Source organism: Oncorhynchus mykiss, chromosome 11, assembly GCF_057628025.1.
Source record: "Oncorhynchus mykiss isolate SJ-2025 chromosome 11, ASM5762802v1, whole genome shotgun sequence".
Classification (NCBI taxonomy): Eukaryota; Metazoa; Chordata; class Actinopteri; order Salmoniformes; family Salmonidae; genus Oncorhynchus; species Oncorhynchus mykiss.
Window position 1 is genome coordinate 63,146,208 of NC_143032.1, and position 9,272 is coordinate 63,155,479.

The following is a 9,272-nucleotide window of genomic DNA, read 5'->3' on the forward strand; positions in this document are numbered from 1 at the left end:
GGAACAAAACATCAATATTTTGGGTCCATGGCCAGGAAACTCCCCGGACCTTAATCCCATTGAAAATCTGTGGTCAATCCTCAAGAGGCGGGTGGACAAACAAAAACCCACAAATTCTGACAAACTCCAAGCGTTGTTTATTCAAGAATGTGCTGCCATCAGTCAGGATGTGGCCCAGAAGTTAATTGATTTCATGCCAGGGCAGATTGCAAAGGTCTTGAAAAAGAAGGGTCAACACTACAAATATTGACTCTTTGCATCAACTTCATGTAATTGTCAATAAAAGCCTTTGACACTTATGAAATGCTTGTAATTATACTTCAGTATTCCATAGTAACATCTGACAAAAATATCTGAAGAAATTGAAGCAACAAACTTTGTGAAAATTAATATTTGTGTCATTCTCAAAACTTTTGGCCACGGCTGTACTTTTAACTAGGAATAAAATTATTAGAAAACAGGATAGATGATAAACAGCAGCAGCAGCATATGTGATGAGTCAAGAAAGTTGCAATGAGGGTCAATGCAGATAGTTAAATAATTAACCAAATAACTGCCTGGACTAACTATTTAACAGTCTTATAGCTTGGGTGTAGAATATGTTCAGGGTCCTGTTGGTTCCAGACGTGCATCGGTACTGCTTGCCGTGAGGTAGCACAGAGAACAGTCTAATGACTTGGGTGGCTGGAGTCTTTGACCATTTTTAGGGCGTTCCACTGACGCCGCCTGGTATAGAGGTCCAGGTTGACAGAGAGCTCGACCCCAGTGATGTACTTGGCCATACACACTACCCTCTGCAGCGCCTTGCGGTCGGATGATGAGCAGTTTCCATGCCAAGTTATGATGCAGCTAGTCAAAATGTTGCCTTCCCTCACCATCTGGGGGTGGCCCGTCAGGAAGTCCACGATCTTGTTGCAGAGGGAGGTGTTCAGTCCCAGTGCCCTTAGCTTAGTGATGAGCTTGGAGGGCACTATGGTGTTGAACGCTGAGCTGAAGTCAATGAACAGCATTCTCACATAGGTCTTCCCCTTGTCTTGTTGCTTTTTGTTCCTTGTTGCTCTGTCTGTATGCTACGTCTTGCTTGTCCTATGTTGCTCTGCGTGTGCTCACTGCTCAATGATTGTCTATATTGTAATTGTTTTTTAATAACCTGCCCAGGGACTGCGGTTGAAAATTAGCCGGCTGGCTGAGCCATTACCAGCTTTTACAAGCATTTTAAGGTTGAAGATGTGAGTGCTACAGAGCGATAGTTATTTAGACAGGTTACCTTTGTGTTCTTGGGCAGACTGGGTCAGGGAGAGGTTGAACATGTCAGTGAAGACACTTGCCAGCTGGTCAGCGCCTGCTTTGAGTACACATCCTGGTAATCCGTCTGGCCCTGCGGCCTTGTGAATGTTAACCTGTTTAAAGGTCTTACTCACATCGGCTACAGAGAGCGTGATGACACAGTCATCAGGGATCAGGGATGGAGGATGGAGGAACAGGCGATGAGAAACTCAATCTCTTCTCTGTTGTCGTGGCAATAGCCAGGAAACCAGTGGATGGGCCTGAAAAATATGAAAAAGCTGTTGGAGCAGTACAGCCAAAGATTGTGGATAAATTAAGATGTCCCACTCAGACCGTTTACTATTGAATAAAAAGCAGTTCCGGTCTGCTTAATGGAGTGGCTCTCCCATAGGCACCACTGCAATGGCAGCTGGGTCTGGTCTGCTTAGTGAATGTCTCGCTTCCTCTTCCGTCTCTGGTCACAAAAACAACTACTTCCTGAAATCAGACACACAGTTGCAGGGCAGGAGCACTACCTCCAGTGCTCTAGCAATTCAAATATCTTGGCTACACTGACCAATAATGAACTTCCAAGCAAATGCACATTTGCAGATGCATACACATGTAATGTTTCTGAAGTGCTGTGACACGCTAAACTGTGTGTGGTGACTGACTGTTAGCAATCGCTTGTTATAAAACTGATTGTTAGGATCCTCGATGCTGATTGGACAGGCAGCGTTCTTAGCCGTGCTGTATTGGCCTTTATAGGCACACTATGCCTGCTTAACAGTTTCATCTCATAAATTATCACTGCGTCTCATAACAATATCATGTACATTTTGCTGTTCAAATCATCTATTTTATTTATCTCAACTCACACATTATTTTCATTGTTAATGACAGGGAAGTAGCCAAAGCTCAGTCACATGCTGGCTTTGGGCCATGGGGCCATCATCTGACTCCTGACCTCCTGTACAGTGTGTGTGTGTGTGTGTGTGTGTGTGTGTGTGTGTGTGTGTGTGTGTGTGTGTGTGTGTGTGTGTGTGTGTGTGTGTGTGTGTGTGTGTGTGTGTGTGTGTGTGAGAGAGAGAGCGAGAGAAAGGCCAGTGTGAGACAAACAGCCCCCCCCCCGCCCATGCAACTCAGAATGCTGAGTGTATGGATTCCTCTCCTAATGGACTAGTAGCCACAGAGACGGTCAGGGTCCTACACAGAGGTCGAACTGTCTTTCAATGCTTATATGAATATATTACTGACCCGTCTGTCTGTATCACTATTGGTTTGAAACACCAAGTTTTTTCCCCAGAGATTTGTGAAAGAATCTTCCCATTTGACACGTACACGTTTTTGTTTTTCATAAAATAGAGCAAGGGTTCTGACTTTTCCTTACGAGCCTCCACTCCTAGCCCCGCTCTGTCACAGCAGCGACCAATAGAATGCTGGTAAATACGTGATAAAAAACTCTTGTCAATTTACTGCCAGAGACCTTCATATATATATATATATAAATATACAGAGAGAAAATTAATGACAAATGGTTTGATGAAGAATGTAAAAACCTAAGAAAGAAATTGACCTTGCCTGCCGTCCTGTACCTTTGCTCCACCTCTGGATTACTGAACTCTGCCTGACCCTGACCCTGACCCTGCCTGCCGTCCTGTACCTTTGCTCCTACTCTGGATTATCGACCCATGACCTGGACCTGTCGTTTGCCTGCCCCTGTTGTTACAATAAACATTGTTGCTTCACACAGTCGGCACTTGGGTCTTACCTTGATTCCTGATAACGGCCCTGTGGAAAGAAATGTGTGTGTTTTTGCCAATTTTAACCGCACATGTGTTGTTTGTATACATGGATTTTATGTCATTTGTTTTTCCCCCAACATCACTTTCCACCATTGTGTATAGCAGACCCTCATGCCAAATTGAGTCAAAGGCTTTTTTGAAATCTATAAAGCATGAGAAGAATTTGCTTTTGTTTTGATTTGTTTGTTTCAACTGTAAATTTCGGTGTTCCTCAAGGTTCCGTTTTTAGGACCACTATTGTTTTCACTATATATTTTACCTCTTGGGGATGTTATTCGAAAACATAATGTTAACTTTCACTGCTATGCGGATGACACACAGCTGTACATTTCAATGAAACATGGTGAAGCCCCAAAATTGCCCTTGCTAGAAGCATGTGTTTCAGACATAAGGAAGTGGATGGCTGCAAACGTTCTACTTTTAAACTCAGACAAAACAGAGATACTTGTTCTAGGTCCCAAGAAACAAAGAGATATTCTGTTGAATCTGACAATTAATCTTAATGGTTGTACAGTCGTCTCAAATAAAACTGTGAAGGACCTCGGCGTTACTCTGGACCCTGATCTCTCTTTTGAAGAACATATCAAGACCATTTCAAGGACAGCTTTTTTCCATCTACGTAACATTGCAAAAATCAGAAACTTTCTGTCCAAAAATGATGCAGAAAAATGTATCCATGCTTTTGTCACTTCTAGGTTAGACTACTGCAATGCTCTACTTTCCGGCTACCCGGATAAAGCACTAAATAAACTTCAGTTAGTGCTAAATACGGCTGCTAGAATCCTGACTAGAACCAAAAAATGTGATCATATTACTCCAGTGCTAGCCTCCCTACACTGGCTTCCTGTCAAAGCAAGGGCTGATTTCAAGGTTTTACTGCTAACCTACAAAGCATTACATGGGCTTGCTCCTACCTATCTCTCTGATTTGGTCCTGCCGTACATACCTACACGTACGCTACGGTCACAAGACGCAGGCCTCCTAATTGTCCCTAGAATTTCTAAGCAAACAGCTGGAGGCAGGGCTTTCTCCTATAGAGCTCCATTTTTATGGAACGGTCTGCCTACCCATGTCAGAGACGCAAACTCGGTCTCAACCTTTAAGTCTTTACTGAAGACTCATCTCTTCAGTGGGTCATATGATTGAGTGTAGTCTGGCCCAGGAGTGGGAGGGTGAACGGAAAGGCTCTGGAGCAACGAACCGCCCTTGCTGTCTCTGCCTGGCCGGTTCCCCTCTTTCCACTGGGATTCTCTGCCTCCAACCCTATTACAGGGGCTGGGTCACTGGCTTACTGGGGCTCTCTCATGCCGTCCCTGGAGGGGGTGCGTCACCTGAGTGGGTTGATTCACTGATGTGGTCATCCTGTCTGGGTTGGCGCCCCCCCCCCCCCCCCCCCCTTGGGTTGTGCCGTGGCGGAGGTCTTTGTGGGCTATACTCAGCCTTGTCTCAGGATGGTAAGTTGGTGGTTGAAGATATCCCTCTAGTGGTGTGGGGGCTGTGCTTTGGCAAAGTGGGTGGGGTTATATCCTTCCTGTTTGGCCCTGTCCGGGGGTGTCCTCGGATGGGGCCACAGTGTCTCCTGACCCCTCCTGTCTCAGCCTCCAGTATTTATGCTGCAGTAGTTTATGTGTCGGGGGGCTAGGGTCAGTTTGTTATATCTGGAGTACTTCTTCTGTCCTATTCGGTGTCCTGTGTGAATCTAAGTGTGCGTTCTCTAATTCTCTCCTTCTCTCTTTCTTTCTCTCTCTCGGAGGACCTGAGCCCTAGGACCATGCCCCAGGACTACCTGACATGATGACTCCTTGCTGTCCCCAGTCCACCTGGCCGTGCTGCTGCTCCAGTTATTATTCGACCATGCCTGTCATTTATGAACATTTGAACATCTTGGCCATGTTCTGTTATAATCTCCACCCGGCACAGCCAGAAGAGGACTGGCCACCCCACATAGCCTGGTTCCTCTCTAGGTTTCTTCCTAGGTTTTGGCCTTTCTAGTGAGTTTTTCCTAGCCACCGTGCTTCTATACCTACATTGCTTGCTGTTTGGGGTTTTAGGCTGGGTTTCTGTACAGCACTTTGAGATATCAGCTGATGTACGAAGGGCTATATAAATACATTTGATTTGATTTGATTTGATTTGTTTGTCAATTAGGGTGTGCAGGGTGAATATGTGGACTGTCGTACAGTAATTTGGTAAAAAGCCAATTTCACATTTGCTCAGTACATTGTTTTCACTGAAGAAATGTACAAGTCTGCTGTTAATGATAATACAGAGGATTTTCCCAAGGTTGCTGTTGACGCATATCCCCCAGTAGTTATTGGGGTCAAATTTGTATTCACTTTTGTGGATTGAGATGATCAGTCCTTGGTTCCAAATATTGGGGAAGATTCCAGAGCTAAGGACAACACCACAGGCCTTTTTCGGTTGTCCTGTAGTTCATTCACTGTAATTGGAGAATCCAGTGGGTTATGGAGCGACACCTGGAGGGGGTGGAGACAAGTACAAGGACAGGTGAAACAGATCAGGGTGTGACAGCCGTGGGGTGAGACAGGGATGCAGCTTGAGCCCCACCCTCTTCTACATACATGTCAACAAATTGGGGAGGGCACTAGAACAGTCTGCAGGACCCGGCCTCACCCTACTATAATCTGAAGTCAAATGTCAACTGTTTGCTGATAATCTGGTGCTTCTGTTCCCAACCAAGGAGGGCCCACAGCAGCACCTAGACCTTCTGCACAGATTCTGCCAGACCTGGGTCCTGGCAGTAAATCTCAGTAAGACTAAAATAATGGTGTTCCAAAAAAGGTTCAGTTTCCACGACCACAAATACAAATTCCATCTAGACACCATTGCCCTAGTGTCACGTTCTGACCTTTATTTCCTTTGTTTTGTATTTATTTAGTATGGTCAGGGCGTGAGTTGGGTGGGCAGTCTATGTTTGTTTTTCTATGTTTTGGGGCATTTCTAGGTTTCGGCCTAGTATGGTTCTCAATCAGAGGCAGGTGTCATTAGTTGTCTCTGATTGAGAATCATACTTAGGTAGCCTGGGTTGCACTGTTTGTTTGTGGGTGATTGTCTATGTTGATGGCTTGTTTCAGCGCAGCTCGCATTAGCTTCACGGTTGTTATTTTGTTTACTGTTTTTGTATAGTTTTCAGTGTTCAGTTCTTTCTTTAATTAAACATTCAACATGAACACATATCACGCCGCATTTTGGTCCTCCGATCCTTCTCGCCTCTCCTCTTCAGATGAAGAGGAGGACGACCGTGACACCTAGAGCACACGAGAAACTATACATACCTCATCCTAAACATCAGCGCCAGAGTTAACTTTCACAAAGCTGTTAACAATCTGAGAGAAAAGGCAAGAAGGGCGTTCTATGCCATCGAAAGGAACATAAAATTCTAAATATCAATTTGGATCTTGATAAAAATACTTGAGTCAGTTATAGAACCCATTTCCCTTTATGCTTGTGAGGTCTGGGGTCCCGCTCACCAACGAAGAATTCACAAAATCGTACAAACACCAAATTGAGACTATATGCAGAATTCTGCAAAAATATCCTCTGTGTAGAATGTAAAACACAAAATAATGCATGCAGAGCAGAATTAGGCCAATACCCGCTAATGATCAAAATCCAGAAAAAAAAATGTTCAATTCTACAACCACCTAAAGGGAAGTGATTCCCAAACCTTCCATAACAAAGCCATCACCTACAGAGAGATGAGCTGGAGAAGAGTCCCCTAAGCAAGCTGGTCCTGGGGCTCTGTTCACGAACACAAACAGACCCCTGTCACGTTCTGACTTTAGTTCCCTTTTTATGTCTTTATTTTAGTTGGTCAGGGCGTGAGTTGGGGTGGGCATTCTATGTTGTTATTCTATGTTTGTATTTCTATGTGTTTGGCCTGGTATGGTTCCCAATCAGAGGCAGCTGTCAATCGTTGTCTCTGATTGAGAACCATACTTAGGCAGCCTGGTTTCGCCCTTGAGTTGTGGGTAGTTGTTTTCTGTCTCTGTACCAGACAGGACTGTTTCGTTTGCTCCGTTTTGTTCTAGTGTTCAGTGTAATGAAAAGATCATGAACACGTACCATGCTGCACCTTGGTCCTCTCCTTCTTCCACCAACGATAACCGTTACAGAACTACCAACCACAAAAGGACCAAGCAGCGTGGTAAAAAGGAGGAATGGACATGGGAGGACATTCTGGATGGGAAGGGATCCTACACATGGGAGGAGATCCTACACATGGGAGGAGATCCTGGCCAGAAGGGATCACCTCCCATGGGAACAGGTGGAGGCAGCCAGGAGAGCGGAGGCAGCAGGAGAGGTGAACCAGCGGTACAAGGAAACACGGCTGGCAAGGAAGCCCGAGAGGCAGCCCCAAAAATGTATTGGGGGTGGTCATGGGGAGATTGGCAAAGTCAGGTAGGAGACTTGAGCCAACTCCCCGTGCTTACCGCGGAGAGAGAGTGACCGGGCAGGCACCATGTTATGCAGTGAAGCACACGGTGTCCCCAGTGCGCATACATAGCCCAGTGCGCTATATCGCAGCTCCTCGTATCGGCCGGGCTAGAGTGGGCATCGAGCCAGGAGGGATGAAGCCGGCTGAGAGCATCTGGTCTCCAGTGCGTCTCCTCTGTCTGTGTTATATGGCACCAGCCCTAAGCACTGTGTCTCCCATGGGTCTGCACAGCCCAGTCCGTCCTGTGCCTGCGCCCTGCAAGTGCCGGGCTAAAATCAACATCCAGCCAGGATGGGTTGTTCAGGCCCTTAGTTCGAGACCTCCAGTGCGCCTCCACGAACCGGTCTATCCTGCGCCTCCTCCAAGAACCAGGCCTCCAGTAGATCTCTCCAGCCTGGTGAACACTGTGCCTGTTCTAAGAACTAAGTCTCCTGTGTGTCCCTCCAGTCCGGATCTGCCAGAGCCTCCCTCCAGTCCAGACGTTCCAGAGCCTCCCTCCAGTCCAGACGCTCCAGAGCCTCCCTCCAGTCCGGCCGCTCCAGAGCCTCCCTCCAGTCCGGATCTGCCAGAGTCTCCCTCCAGTCCGGATCTGCCAGAGTCTCCCTCCAGTCCGGATCTGCCAGAGTCTCCCTCCAGTCCGGATCTGCCAGAGCCTCCCTCCAGTCCGGACGCTCCAGAGCCTCCCTCCAGTCCGGACGCTCCAGAGTCTCCCTCCAGTCCGGACGCTCCAGAGTCTCCCTCCAGTCCGGACGCTCCAGAGCCGCTCGTCAGTCCCCACAGAGCCCCAGGACAGCAACACAATTAGACCCAACCAAATCATGAGAAAACAAAAGATAACTACTTGACACATTGGAAAGAATAAAAAAAAAAAAAGCAAACTAGAATGCTGTTTGCCCTAAACAGAGAGTACACAGTGGCAGATTACCTCACCATTGTTGACTGACCCAAACGTAAGGAAAGCTTTGACTATGTACAGACTCAGTGAGAATAGCCTTGCTATTGAGAAAGGCCTCCGTAGGCAGACCTCTCTCAAGAGAAGACAGGATATGCACATGGTCAAAACATATTGATACAACAGTAGCTAAGATGGGGAGAAGTCTGTCCATAATAAAGCCCTGCTCTACCTTCTTAACAGCACTATCAACAAAGCAGGTTCTACAGGCTCTAGTTCTGTCACACCTGGACCACTGTTCAGTCGTGTGGTCAGGTGCCACAAAGTTTTGGGCTCAGAACAGGGCAGCATGGCTGGCCCTTGGATGTACACATAGCACAAACATTAATTATATGCATGTCAATCTCTCCTGGCTGAAAGTGGAGGAGAGATTGACTTCATCACTACTTGTATTTACGAGAGATATTGATATGTTGAAAGCACCGAGTTGTCGGTTTAAATGACTACCACACAGCTCAGACACCCATGCATACCCCACAAGACATACCACCAGAGGTCTCTTCACAGTCCCCAAGTCCAGAACAGACTATGGGAGGCACACAGTACTACATAGAGTCATGACTACTACAGGTAACTACAGGTAACTGATGCAGTAGAATCAGATTTAAAAAAACAGATTAAAAAACAGCGGGGACTGTGAAGCAACGCAAACATAGGCACAGACACATGCATTAAAATTGTATAACTGCGTACATTTTGCCGGACCCCAGGAAGAGTAGCTGCTAATGGGGATCCATAACAAAATACAAATGCATTGCCCACAAAATGAGGTGGAAACTGAGCTGCACTT